Source organism: Microcaecilia unicolor, chromosome 4, assembly GCF_901765095.1.
Source record: "Microcaecilia unicolor chromosome 4, aMicUni1.1, whole genome shotgun sequence".
NCBI lineage: Eukaryota > Metazoa > Chordata > Amphibia > Gymnophiona > Siphonopidae > Microcaecilia > Microcaecilia unicolor.
Window position 1 is genome coordinate 164,998,269 of NC_044034.1, and position 14,697 is coordinate 165,012,965.

Sequence of the window (14,697 nt, forward strand, 5' to 3'; positions counted from 1 at the left end):
TATTTTTCTAATATATCTTCATCATTCATGATGTATTGTAAGCCACATTGAACCTGCAAAAAGGTGGGAAAATGTGGGATACAAATGCAATAAATAAATAAATAAATAACTTGGTCCTACTGCATAAAACAAGATTTAAGGTAAAATAACCTATGTTACTAACTCCAGCTGTTAGCATGTGAGCATATTTGGGCAGGGAAATAACTCAATCCTGAATGTAATTTTCTTGAGCTCAGATTTGGAAAAGGTGAGTAATAAATCTAAAATCCAAACCCAACAACTTAATTAATCAGTTTATGTAACCTGCCAGGAAATCTGAACATTTAGGGCCCTGTTTACTAAGGCTTGCTAGCATTTTTACCGTGTGCTAAAAATTAGCACGCACTAAACGCTAGAGACACCCATATATTCTATGGGCAGCATTTAGCGAGCACTAAAAACACTAGCGCGCCTCTAACATGGCTTAGTAAACAGGGCCCTTATATACTAATCATTTCCAAATCACTACTAGATATATGCACTGCTTTGCAAGTCCACAGTTTCTATCATGTTTTCTTTGTTTGGGCTCCTGCCTGGAGGATAACAGGTACTAGTACTTGAAGAGAGACAAACAGATCATGCAATAGAAAACCTTCACGGGCAGCCCTCAAGCAAAAAATCTTCAGTTTCAGTTTAGACTTTAAACAAAATAGTTTGGCTCCTGGCCTTCAAGTGATCTTTGATAAAAATTCTGCCCCCGATATTTAGCCAGCGGCAGGCAGCACTTTTTTTGTCCGCTGCTGGCATTAAACCTGGATATTCAATGCCAGGCCATTTCTGGTGACCAGCATTTAATATCCGGTTTCATTTTTGACCATAGACAACTTAACCAGTTAAGCTGATATTCAGCACTATCTGGTTAAGTTCTTAGCGGTTAAAGATAGGTCTGCTATTTATGTGGTCTATTTTAACCACTAAACATAGCCGGTATAGTGTTGAATATCCACTCCTAACCGACTACGTCGTGCGATATATCCAGTTAGTGGCTAGCCGCTACCCATGGATATTCAATTGGTTATCTCCCGCTGAAAATCTGCAGTTAGGCTCTAAAACGCTCCTGGCTGGTTAAATAATAGTTTTAAAAATCGGGTCCCTTGTTCCTAGCCACAGGTAAATCCTTAAACAAAACAAGTCACAGAACCTTAAGAGAGGCTATTGGTTTATACCTGTCTCAGATATTAATTTATTTATTTTCAGTATTTATATACTGCCTAGACCTAAGTGGTTTACAATTTCTTTACAGATACTGGTACTGTCCCTAATGAGCTCACAATCTAAATAGTATATTGTACCTGAATGGAGGGCTAAGTGACTCACCCAGGGTCACATGGAGCTGCAGAGGGAATTGAACACAGTTCTCCAGGATCTCAACCCACTGCCGACCATTAGACAGCAGCGGGAATCAAACCCAGTTCCCCACTGTACTAACCAAGAGACCACTCCTAAGCAGCGGTTTGTGTGTTGGGACTCTAAGGATTTAGTTCTTGGCTTTAGCTTTTTTTTTTTTAACGTATCTGCAAAGCTTCTTGGTCTTTCTGACTTGCTTCAGTCAACTAGGATAATAGGTTATTCCTATATAGCACTTTCCACTTGTCTTCAAAGAGCTGGAAAGAAGAAGAGTAGAAGTTCCAGCCCACTTATTTCCCTAAATTCTATTCCAGTAACCAGCTTACTTATATACAGATCTCTGGGACTAGTTTAGTATATTCACTGAAGGGCCCTGGTGTCTTAGTTGAACCTTCAATTTTCTGTTAACACTTGGCATTGCATGTCCACTTCATTACTAAGCCCTACCAATCCCCTCTCTCTCCTCTCTCAACCCCAGCAACCCTCCTCTTTCTTTCCCCCTCTCAGCTCCAGCAAACTACCCTCTCCACCCCTACCCCAGTATCATCTTTCTCTCTTCTCCCCAGCTGGATCCACTTACACACATCTTTCTCTGCCCACTGCTGCCTCCTGCCTACTGGGTGCACTGCTATCCACCGAATTTTAAAGCTGGTTTTGGGGCCATATTTGGCCATGTGAAAACGTGGGATATCTTTGGCCGGTTTAAAGATAACCGGCTACGTCTGAATATCGACTTAGCCGGCTATCTTTAAACCGGCTAAAAATAAACCAGATATTCAATGCCGGTCACAGGAAACAGCCCGTCATTGAATATCCAGGCTCAGTGCCGACCATGGGAGTTACCCAGTGTAACTCCCGTGGAGGGACATAATCGAACGCGAACGCCCATCTCCATGGCCATCTATGTCCGAGAACGGGTACATGAAGGGGCGGGACAGACCGTATTTTCGAAAAAAATGGGCGGCCATCTTTTTTTTCGATAATACGGTTTGTGCCGGGCAAATGCATCGGATGTGTGCGGATTTGAGCTGGGCGGTTTCGTTTTTCAGCGATAATGGAAACCGAAGGCGCCCAGCTCAAAAATGAACAAATCCAAGGCATTGGGTCATGGGAGGGGTCAGGATTCATAGTGCACTGGTCCCCCTCACATGCCAGGACACCAACCGGGCACCCTAGGGGGCACTTGTAACAATTTAAAATAAAAAGTAAAATACCTCCCAAGACCATAGCTCCCTTCCTTTGGGTGCTGAGCCCCTCAAATCCCCCCCCCCCCCCACCAAACCCACTGCCCACAACTGTACACCATTACCATAGCACTTATGGCTGAAGGGGGGCACCTAGATGTGGGTACAGTGGGTTTTGGGGGCGGTTTGGAGGGCTCCCATTTACCACCACAAGTGTAACAGGTGGGGGGTGGGCCTGGGTCCACCTGGGTGAAGTCCACTGCACCCACTAACAACTGTTCCAGGGACCTGCATACTGCTGTGATGGAGCTGGGTATGACATTTGAGGCTGGCATACAGGCTGGCAAAAAAAGGTTTGAAAGTTCTTTTTTTTTGGTGGGAGGGGGTTAGTGACCACTGGGGGAGTCAGGGGAGGTCATCCCCGATTCCCTCCGGTGGTCATCTGGGCAGTTGGGGCACTTTTTGGGGGCTTGTTTGTGAGAAAAAAGGGTCAAGAAAAAGTGACCCAACTTCTCGCTAAAAACACTTTTCTTTTTTCCATTATCGGCTAAGGGCGCCCATCTCTGCTCGGCCGATAAACACGCCCCAGTCCCGCCTTCACCATGCCTCCGACACGCCCCCGTCAACTTTGTTCGTTCCCGCGACAGATTGCAGTTGAAGGCACCCAAAATCGGCTTTCGATTATACCGATTTGGGCGCCCACCGGAGAAAGGTGCCCATTTCCCGATTTGGGTCGAAATATGGATGCCCATCATTTTCGAAAATAAGGCTGATAGTCTGAGTATCGGCCCCTATGTATTCCATGGTAACTTAAAGTAACGTGTTAGGGAAAGGGAAATGGGACTTGATATACTGCCTTTCTGTGGTATATTGCAACTAAATTCAAAGCAGTTTACATATATTCAGGTACTTATTTTGTAACTGGGGCAATGGAGGGTTAAGTAACTTGCCCAAAGTCACAAGGTGCTGCAGTGGGAATTGAACCCAGTTTGCCAGGATCAAAGTCAACTGTACTAACCACTAGGCTACACACTTTATTGTAGCTTAATGCACATTAAGGAGCCACTAACATGCATTATTGTCATTACGCACCTTTATAATGAGACCCCTATTATTCTTTTTCTTCTTGTTATTTAGAATCTCATTTACATTATAATATGCCCTGCTTGAAAACTATATGTGGGCAAGACTACTCATAAGTTAAAAATCAGAATTGCAGAACACCAAAACTGCTTAAAGAGTAAAAGATTGGAAGCTCCAATTGTGGCATATTATGTTGATCAGAAACATGCATTTGAATCATTGAGGTGTTTTGTCATTGATACAGTGCCATTATATAGATCAAGAAAAAGAAGATTGGAAGGGTGTTTTTTTCTGAATTGGAACAAAAGTGGATATACAGGCTGTAGTTTGTAGAGCTTATTGAATATTGGGATCAAATACTGTCAATTTTTTTTAAGGAATTAAAAAAAATGTTCAGCTGGGTTTGGCCTTTGTGAATTAAATATTTTACAAGTTAAAATTTAGAAAATAAGAGATTGAAATATAAAAAAAATCTAGATTTTTGATTGTGGCACACTGTGCTAATTATAATCGTGTATTTGAATCAGTAAAACGTTTTGTCATTGAAAGTGTCAATGAGTAATTGAGGAGATCGGTAGTGCATTTTGTTTCACTTGGAGTAGCAGTAGATACACAGGATGGAATCTTTAAAATCTATTAGCTTAAACAGTGGGATTAAAAATGCTTTATCACTGATAAATACATTGAAGAGGGGCAAAGACAGCTCTCAGACAATAAATACTACAGGAAACTAACTGAGGACCCCACACAGGATTACACAAAACAGCTGAAAGACCTTATCAAAACATTTCCTACACAAGCGCAACCTCACCTGAAGAAACTCATACCAAACCAGCCTGCTGTGGGCACATTCTACATGCTACCCAATATCCACAAACCGGGAAACCCTGGCAGACCAATCATATCAGGTATTGGCACACTCACGGAAGAAATATCTGGATTCATAGAGGGAATTCTGAAACCTCTCGTACACAAAACGAACAGCTTTATACAAGACACCACAGACTTTCTGAATAAATTGAAAAATATCAAGCAACTACCACCTAACACCCTTCTGGTCACGATGGATGTAGAATCACTATACAGCCACATTCCACATGCGGATGGCATAGTTGCATGTGGAAGACTCCTAAAAACATCCACACTGGACCATCAATACTCACCAGAAACTATTACAAAATTAATCAAATTCATTTTAACTCACAACTACTTCCGCTTTAACAATGATATCTATCTGCAAATAATGGGCACTGCGATGGGCACCAGGACAGCACCCCAATATGCCAATCTTTTTATGGCTGAGCTGGAAGAGACATTTCTGAATACACACCAGACCAAACCTCTAAAATACTACCGGTACATCGATGACATTTTTATGATTTGGACGGAGGGTGAAGAAGCTCTGAAACAATTTTATTCTGCCTTCAATACATACCATCCTACAATCAGATTCAAAATTGACTACTCCCCAGAAAAAGTCAATTTTTTGGACACCATGGTCTCAATCAGTGATGGCTGTATACAAACATCTATATACAAGAAACCCACAGACAGATGCAGCTACCTCCACAACTCCAGCTTCCATCCTTCACATACAAAAAGATCCATCATTTACAGCCAAGCCACAAGATACCACTGTATCTGCTCTGACCCAGCGGACAGAGACAGACACCTTAAAAGCCTGACTGCATCCTTCAAACAGAAAGGCTACAACCCCAAAATAATCTCCAAGAATATTGCCTCCTCCCTCAAAACACCCAGGGAAAATCTGCTACAGTACAAGGAGAAAAAATCCACAGACAGAATCCCCCTTGTAGTGACATACAATCCAGAGCTGGAAAAACTGAGGAAAATCATAAGAGATCTACAACCTATACTCCAGGAGGATGAATTACTGAAAGAGATATTCCCATCCCCACCAGTACTGGCCTTCCGACAGCCACCCAACTTAAAACACAAGCTAATCAGAAGTAAACTTCCATCACAGACTGAAAAGGAACAGAAGGGCACACGTCCCTGTAATTTATCCAGTTGCAAACTATGCCAAAATATTTCACAGGACCCCACAGTTATCCACAAAGGAAAGATATTCAACATAAAAGGATCTTTCACTTGCTCATCTTCCAATGTGGTATATATCATTCAGTGTAAAAAATGTAACGAAGGATGCTATATTGGAGAAACAGGCCAGATGCTTAAGACAAGATTCAATTTACATAGACATCACATGAACAATACAGCCAGTAGGGCCCCCACCCCGGTGGGACAGCACTTCACAGAACCAGGACACTGTACCAGTGATTTCACAGTGAGAATACTGAAAGGTAACTTTAAAACCATACAAGAACGTAAGACCTTTGAAGTCAGAATGATTGAATATTTTAACACCCAACAGAAAGGACAACAAGGATCTAGGATTCCTAGCCCATTATAAACCATAAAGCTGTATGTCTCTGTTGATCACCCCACCCCTCACCTATCCACACCCATCCTGTTAGAATATCAATGATATGCTTTGATGTCCCCATGCATACCTCCGACCCACCCCCATCCTCCCACCCTGTCAGACTGTCATAGTAATGCTTGAATGTTTTCACTTATATACACTGTCAGCTAGCACATTTGCTTATTTCTGATCTGACGAAGAAGGGCAACCTTCGAAAGCTAATCAAGAAATGTATTAAGTTATGTCCAATAAAAAAGGTATCATCTTATTTTCTTTTCCATGTTTTATTTTGTTTGATTTCTATTGATAACCTTAAGAGTGGATTAACACGGCTACCACACTCCTCACTGATTAATGAAACAGTGACATTTAGTTTTGAAAAACTATTGGTATTGAAATTTTATGCTGTGGTAACTACAGCACAACACTGAAGAAGCAAAATACTAAGGACAGCATTATCTTCTATGCATATGGAAAAAAACAGAAACAATTCTATTGATTACTTTTCTCTTAACTTTAGAAATATGTTTTTGAACAAGCCCCTGATACACAAAAAAATGCCAAAATGTGAGTCCCTGTTGGTTTGAAGGTAAGAAAAAGCAAGTAGAGATTTTAGTGAAATAATGATTGAAGCGTAATACAGGAAAAACGTTTGGTTCCTAAAATGATTTTTTTTTTTTTTGAAAGACCGATTATTGTAATTATCAGCAATTAATATGCTGTATATGCTTTGCTGAGGTCTCTGTTTTCCTTCTTTCATTTAAATAACAGAAAACTTATGTGTGTGATTTGAATTTGCTGAAGCTCCACATCTGAGCCGTCTTATTCCATGCTGATGTCTGCTGACTCTTGGTTTTCTACTGCTACAGACCCTAGGGGCCCGATATTCAGCGGCAGTGATCAGCGTTTTGCTGACTGCCACCAGCATTCAATGCTGGCTATGTCTGAGCTCCAGCACTGAATTTCCAGGTATATGAGCCAGCCAAATTATAGCCGGTTAAGTGCGATATTCAGCACTTAATTGTCTATAAAAAAACACATAAAGATAGGATTCCCTTTTATACAGTCCTATTTATGTGGTTAAGTTTAACCAGCTAAGTGACGAATATCACACTTAACCGGTTAAGTGCCAGCTCCACCCCCCGGAAGTCCCCAAAGTGGCCAGGAGCCTCTCCTGGCCCTTTAAACCATTTTAAATATCAGGCCCTAGACTGATATTCCTTGACTACAAGAGAAAGGCTTTTACCTGAGTCATGTCTAGCAGAGCTCCTATGAATTCCAACTGTGGTGATGGGCTTCCTGGGATTTGGGATAGTTTATGACAAACTCTAGTAAATACAGCACCCAGGTGGTTTTTGCATTGATCCTTCTGCCCCTTCCTAAGATGTGCTCTTGATCAGCCAATCACCCAAATATGGAAACACACGCAAACCCCATCTGCATAGATATGCTACTATGACTGCAAGTCATTTTGTGAAGACCTAAGGAGCTGACATGAGGCCAACAGGCATTAAGTAATACTGGTGGTGGTGCTTCCCTGTGATAAAATTGGTGATACCTCTTGTGACAGAGAAGTATTCTTTATGCGAGTTAAATGTTCTCAAAATCCAGAGAATACAATCAGTCACCCTTTTGAAGAAAGGAAATTAAAATATCTAAAGAAAACATCCTGAACTTCTCTCTCACTAAAAACTTGTTCAGGACCCTTATATCTAGAACAGGAAGGCAGTCCCCTCTGTCATTTCCATGATCAGAAAATTCTTGGAGTAAAATCTCTGCATTTTTTCACCTGGTGGAAACAGTTCAATCACCATGGCATCCACAAGGGAAAAGAGCTCCTTGGTAAGTATTTCCTGATGAACCTGACTATGATATTATCAGTAGGCAATGTGGTATCAAAGCTAAATGATTTTTAGAATCCACTGCTCAGAGGTTATAAAGGTCCTTTGGTTTTTGAAAAACCTTAGCCTACTTCCTGGCACAGAAATTAGGACAATGGCTATGATCTTCTGGAGGCAGCTAAAACCCTGTCCCCCAATTTTGGCTGCAGAACTGGTTGAGTCTTTTGGACCTCTACTGTTTGGGACAAGAAAACCCAGCCTTGATGGAGGGAGGAATATATCTAGGCCTTTGAGAGTTATAGGACCTCCATTCTGGTACCTCCTGGAAAAGGAGGCTGGGTTGGAAGTGAGCCTCGGGAGAGTCTTAAGGGTGTCACTCTGCTGTCTGATAAGTGTAGCAGCCTCCTGAACCTTATCTACTACTACTACTATTTATCATTTCTATAGCGCTACAATGCTGCATTTTATATCTTAGATCTGGAGCCTGAAGCATGCAAATCTCTGGGCACCAAAACCCATAGTAGAAGCTCACAATGATAAAAATATCATATTTTCCTTGGACCACGTATTTTCCATGCTCTTTCCCTTTACCCACTAGTTAATGAAGTTGCTTGGCCTTCTTCTGAGAGTGTCAGAAATCTCCCCAGTACAATGATCTGCAACTACATGCCCATGAAAAGCTGATAAGAAGCTATGCAGGAAGTAAGCATAGGCTTCTGAAAAAACCTTCCAAAAGATTCTCATGTCTAAGGTTTTCTCCCAGGAGTGCACCAAGGAGTGAGTCTTGGAACTTTTGGTCCTTTTGAAAATGTATTTGACTATCATGCTTCTTAAATCCAGACTCTATACATACAGTCAACCTTGTGGACTCTATATATAGAGTCGACTTTCTTATTTATGTGTGCTATGGAAAGGGGGGGCCTCCCACATTTTCAACTGTATATCCTTTGGAATATCCTTTAGTATATACTATGAACGGGCAGTGTCATAACTTCCTAAGGAAGGGACTTAAGGAACTGGAGGATGCCCAATGTTTCTGTCCTGGGTTCCTTCTCCATCTCTACTTAAATGGAATGGCATCAGACATTTCCCACACAAAATCAATGAAGGAGTGTTCCTCAGGAGGGAATTTTCTTCTTTCATGTGGAGACAGATCTGATGGTAGGCCAGCTGAACCCTCTTCTGAGAATATCTCTTTCTCATAATCAAAATCCCAACAGCATTCAAAATCAGACCCTGAAAAATAGTAGAAGTCTAGGCAATACTACTACTACTTATCATTTCTATAGCACTACTAGACGTACACAGTGCTATACACTTGAACATGAAGAGACAGTCCCTGCTTGAAAGAGCTTACAATCAAATCAGGATGGACAAACAGGCCAAATAAGGGATAAGTGAATTAATAAGGTGGGACAGATAAAATACATGAGTACTATACAAGTGAATAGGAGTTAGGAGTTAAAAGCAGCATCAAAAAGGTGGGCTTTTACACTAGATTTGAAGATGGCCGGAGATGGACCTTGACGTACTGACTTAGGAGGTCTATTCCAGGCATATGGAGTAGCAAGATAAAAGGAACAGAGTCTGGAAGAGAAAGGTACAGATAAGAGAGACTTACCCAATGAATGGAGTTCCGGGAAGGAGTGTAGGGAGAGATAAGAGTGGAGAGGTACTGAGGAGCTGCAGAGTGAATGCACTTGTAAGTCAATAAGAGAAGTCTGAACTGTATGCAGAAATGGATAGGGAGCCAATGAAGTGACTTGAGAGGGCTAATATGAGCATAGCAACACTGGCGGAATATAAGTCGTGCAGCAGAATTTTGAACAGATTGAAGGGGAGAAAGATGGTGTCACGAAACACCTAGCCACCCGCCCAACCACTTAGAGGGTCTATCCCCAGCACAGCTCAGGTCTGCCGGCACCTGCTGTTTGTGCTCACACTAGCACCCTCCTCCCACTGACTGGATCACAACCGCCTCTGGGCGAGTCTCCCACTCTCAAATTATCCCCAGTGATTTCTAGGTTACTGGGGCCATACTCCCAGTGGTCCCCAAGTTCTCAGAAAACACTTACAGACCCAATACACAAACCACCAGGATTCTTTATCAGTCCAAACGGAGAGGCAATAAACTAAATATTGTTTATTGTCTATTAAAAATTGAACAGTGGAACATAATAGTGCAATCAGCAAGCAATAACAGGTAACTGAAATATGGATCAACTATAACACTAACTAAACATTTGTTTACTTCCTAGAAAGTATCTGGGGAGATCAGGGCATATAGCTGTTCACCAGTTATCAAATATAACTATTTTTTTACAGGGCATCAGCAAAAAGCTCTCTCTCTCTCTTCTCCAGGGCTAAAACTGGAGCAAAAGCCAGTACAATTGAAATGAAAAAAGCTCCTGGGCCAATCAGACCCCAGTCAACAACAACATTTGAAAAAAGCTGGTTATGTCCTTACCTGTGTTAACTAAGGAAAGAAAGGTCAGTTCTTTGTAATAGCTTAAAACATAACATGCACCACCTGCTGGCCAAACTAGAGAAATGCACTTCAAGATTTAATAAAGGCAAGTTTACAGGCTTAAAACACACTGTTCTGTTACAGATGGCTTAGTGGGAGACCTGTGAGAAGGAAATTGCAATAGTCTAAGCGAGAGGTGATAAGAGTGTGGATAAGGGTTTTGGTACTGTGCTCAGAAAGGAAAGGGTGAATTTTGGTGATATTATAGAGAAAGAAACAACAGGTTTTAGTAGTCTGTTGGATACCTGCAAAGAAAGAGAGAAAGGAGTCAAAGATAACCCCAAGGTTATGAGCTAATGAGACAGGGAGGATGACAGTGTTATCCACAGAGATAGAGAATGAGGGAACAGGAGAGTTGGGTTTAGGGGGAAAGATAAGAAGCTCAGTCTTGGTCACGTTTAGTTTCAGATGGCAGTGAGACCTCCAGGCAGCAATGTCAGACAGATACTTAGGCCTGGATTCCTGCTGCGATTTCAGGTGTGGAGCAGTAGACCTGAGAGCCATCAGCATAAAAGTGATACTGAAAATCATGGGATGAGATCAGAGCACCAAGGGAAGAAGTATTGATGGAAAAAAAGAAGAGGTTCCAAGACAGAGCCCTGCGGTACACCAGCTGATAGTGGGATAGAAGCAGAGGAGGATCCACCAGAGCATACACTAAAAGTGCAATGGGTGAGATAAGAAGAAAACCAGGAAAGAACAGATCCAAGTGAGGGCAGCGTATCAAGGAGTAGGCGATGATCAACAGTGTCAAAAGCAGCAGATAGATCAAGAAGGATGAGGATAGAGACCTTTGCATCTGGCCAAGACCAGGTCATTGGAGATTTTATCAATGGCTGTTTCAGTTGAGTGAAAAGGGCAAAAGCCAGATTGAAGTGGATCAAAAATAGGTTGAGATGAACGAAAGTCAACATAACGGCAGTGAACAACACATTCTACTATCTTGGATAGGAAAGGGAGGAGGGAGATGGGACAACAGTTAGAAGACAGTTTGGGTCCAATGAAGGTTTTTTGAAGAGTGGTGTAACTATGGCATATTTGAAGGAATCAGGAACAGCTGAAGTGGAAAGTGAAAGATTGAGGACACAACAGATAGAAGGGATGACAGTAGGAGAGATAGTGCTAAGTAGCTGGGTAGGAATAGGATCACAGGAACAAGTAGTCAGTTTGGAGGAGGAAAGAAAATGTGCAGTTTCCTCGTCAGTGATTTCAGAAAAGGAGGCAAGGGTTGAAGGGGGGTTGAGAGAATGGCATGAGGGCAGGAAAGGTTGAGGTGACTTGGTTGAGAATTCAAGGCTAATCTTGTGAACCTTATCATGAAAGTACTCAGCCAGAGTCTGGGGAGAAAGTGAAGGGGGAGTTGGAGGTGAAGGCACTTTGAGGAGAGAGTTCAGTGTGGCAAAGCGATGCCGAGGGTTTGAGCCAAGTTTGTCAACTGTTTGGCAAGTGAAAAAGCAGACTGGAAGGAGGTCAGCAAGAATTTGAAATGTATGAAGTCAGCATTGGCATGGGATTTCAGTCAAAGGCGTTCATCTCATCAGGCGCAGGAACGTAAGTAGCGGATTCTAGAAGTCAGCCAAGGCTGGGGTTTGGTACGCCTTACAGAACGAGGACTTAGAGGAGCAAGAGCATCCAGAGCAGAGGAGAGAATAGTATTACAGGAAGAGACAGCCTCATTGTCTAAGTCTCTGTCTGTCTTGACCTACTAATGCCTCTGCAAAGCTTCCTCCTCTGATGCCCTGGAGATCAACAATAGGTGCAATTGACATCATCCCTGAGGCCCTTTGAGGAATCAGAGTATACGCCTCTCTGGTCAGCAGTACATGAGTCTCGAGAAATGGCCGATCTCTCTCTACATAGCCATCAACAGTGTCAAAGCTGCAACATCACAATGAGCAAAGAAATACTCCATCAACTCAATGAATCTCCTTATGTGCTGCCATCAACAAAGGCATGGTCACATCCTTCTAAGTCATTTGAGGAGTACTGGATGTCAGGTCTAGTGTCCATGGAGACTGCAGATCCCTCTCCAATACCACCAAGGATGAGCAGTCCTCATGCTTTGGGGTACTTCAAGGACACTGGTGACTTTGGTGCCTCATTCTTCTCAGTGCCATGCTCCAATAAGGTGTGATGTTGATGCACCCTGGACTCCACCTGGTGTTTGGCTTTATGAGTCCTCAATGAAATCTAGAACAAATCCTTCCTCTTCTTCAGGCAGGACTCAGAGGATGAACAATTCTGACAGCCTCTATCAATGCTCGATGTTAAGTGTGAACAATGCACTCTCGATGCTGACACATGCCCAGCATCTGATACAGCTCCAGGATCTATGTCAAGGTTAATGGACTAGACTTCTCAGTGCCAAAAATTCATTCATGCTATTTTTCACAACCAAGACTGACATCTGTGTACAGCACAATGAAAGAGATCATAGTTAGGCCTCAGGCACTGCAGGCACCAATTATGCTTATCTATTATGATATGGTTTTATTGCAGTGAGTATATGTTAAAAAAAAATCCGCAATCAAGCGGAGAACTCAAACGCCCCATGGGAAAACACAGATATAGGTAAAAAGTGGGATGTTTGACCACGGAAATACAAATCCTGGAGACAATATCATAAAAACTTCTTTATTGAAGAAAAGACTCGACACAACTGGAACGCTCCATGCTGCGCTCCTAGTGACCCGCTACGGACAAGCTTACCACGAAAGGTCTTTTTCAAGACCACTTTTGTAATATAGCCAATCACTTTACGTTTGGTTCGTCACACGGACCAAATCGTGTTTCAGGCATTTCAGATTCATATACGCTACGTCATAGCGGTAGACTCCTGATGCAGGCCTGTAGGCCGAAACACAACAGTTGTGTAGAGTCTTTTCTTCAATAAAGAAGTTTTTATGATATTGTCTCCAGGATTTGTATTTCCGTGGTCAAATATCCCACTTTTTACCTATATCTTTATTGCAGTGAGGCCATTTCTTGAAGCCACTGGGGGCTTTTTTCTGAGACATATAGGGGGTAATTCTCTATAGGTCACCAAAGGTTAGGCGGCATGATGCTGTATGCTAAGTGTGAATTCAGTAACAGTAATACTAGTGTAAGTCCACAGGGTCTCCAGTACATGCAGACATCTATCTCATTCATATTCATTGTGGTAATCCTGAAAACCTTACCAGCTAGGTGTGTCTCCAGGAAAGAGTTGAGAAGGACTGTTCTATGAAATGAAGAAAAACTGTAACTTTGATATCTGTCATTGTTTCATTATGTTATATATCCTGACATTCTTCAAATAAATAGTTATATATTTAAAACAAGTGGAGAAAGTATGCAGAGCATAGCTCATGGAATTCTTTCCAACCACTCTGCATGTTTTGCTAAACCTGTAGAGGAAAGGAGCAGGTACAAATAAATCAGATTTTAGGTAACTACAGATCCCAGGTCCTGAGATGGTGGTAGACAGCACAAAGGTTTGCACTTCTGCCCCTTAATACAGTGGTGAAAACCCCAGGTCTACATGAGGTTGTAACTGACACTTGCACCTCCCTCAGAGCAGGTGCTATCACTGACAAGAGAAATTTCTAAAAGTGTACATGTATTCCCATTACAACATGGAAAGGAGACACATACATTTCAATCCACCAAAATCATGCCCATAACATGTCCACAGCTTTCTAAAAACTAGAATATACATGTGTCGCCAATCTACATGTGCTACCATGTACACGTTACCAACCTACATGTTTAAAAGCTGCTATTTCCACATGCATATGTTTCAAAAGTGACCTCCTAGGTACCACATTAATAAAGCTACACGGTTCAGTTACTAGGTTTCATAGCAGAATTTACAACAAAGAAAATAACATACTCATCTCACGAGCCACCCAACAGAGACAGGGGTGTGGCAGCAATGAAGGTGCAAGAGAGTATGTGGTAAAGAAAGCACGTACACTGGATTAGATTCTATATATCACACCTAAAAAAATTGGTGCCAAAACAAAGAGCCTAGGCATATTCTATAAATTACACCTAAATTTAGGCGTACTTAATAGAATAAGCCTAAATTTCCGCCCGTTTCTGGAACGAATGAAACGGGCGCTAGCAAGGTTTTCCTGGGAGTGTGTATGTTTGAGAGAGAGAGCCAGAGTGAATATGCGGGTGTGTGACAGAGTGAGACTGTCTGTGTGACAGTGTGTGTGTGAGAATGAGTGTGTGTGACAGGGCCCC

General features: G+C 42.1%; 1 protein-coding gene and 1 long non-coding RNA gene across 4 annotated transcripts in view; one reads left to right on the forward strand and one right to left on the reverse strand.

The window, feature by feature from the left end:
* Positions 1-14,697, reverse strand: part of PHF21A (PHD finger protein 21A) — a 364,795-nt gene that overhangs the window by 239,959 nt on the left and 110,139 nt on the right. The gene's annotated exons all lie outside the window — the stretch shown is intronic.
* On the forward strand, positions 9,250-14,616 carry LOC115468825. The gene is made up of 3 exons (XR_003941924.1): positions 9,250-9,337; positions 11,620-11,625; positions 14,606-14,616. It is a non-coding gene; the product is annotated as an uncharacterized LOC115468825 (long non-coding RNA).